This window comes from Triticum dicoccoides, chromosome 1A, assembly GCF_002162155.2.
Source record: "Triticum dicoccoides isolate Atlit2015 ecotype Zavitan chromosome 1A, WEW_v2.0, whole genome shotgun sequence".
In the NCBI taxonomy this organism is placed as follows: Eukaryota; Viridiplantae; Streptophyta; class Magnoliopsida; order Poales; family Poaceae; genus Triticum; species Triticum dicoccoides.
The window spans coordinates 531,657,318-531,657,618 of NC_041380.1; positions in this window are offsets into that span (position 1 = coordinate 531,657,318).

Here is a 301-nt window from a genome sequence, read left to right on the forward strand (position 1 = left end):
GGGGAAGAAGAGAACACTCATGCTCGGTCTCGTTAGCTGCTGGGGTGTACTGTAGCACTCCGCACTCCCAAGCAAGAACTCAATACAAACCACAAAGCAGGAGTAGGGTTTTACGCATCCGTGCGGCCCGAACCTGGGTAAACTGCTCGTGTGCTTCGCCTCGATCCGCTCTTCGTGCGACCCTCGCCCCCGCCGAACCAAAAGGGACTCGGTCCGCCGGTCCCAAAGATGTCGGGGGACTAATCCACGAGCACCTATGGGACTGGTTTCGCGACTCGGTCCGCCGGTCCCATAGGTGCTC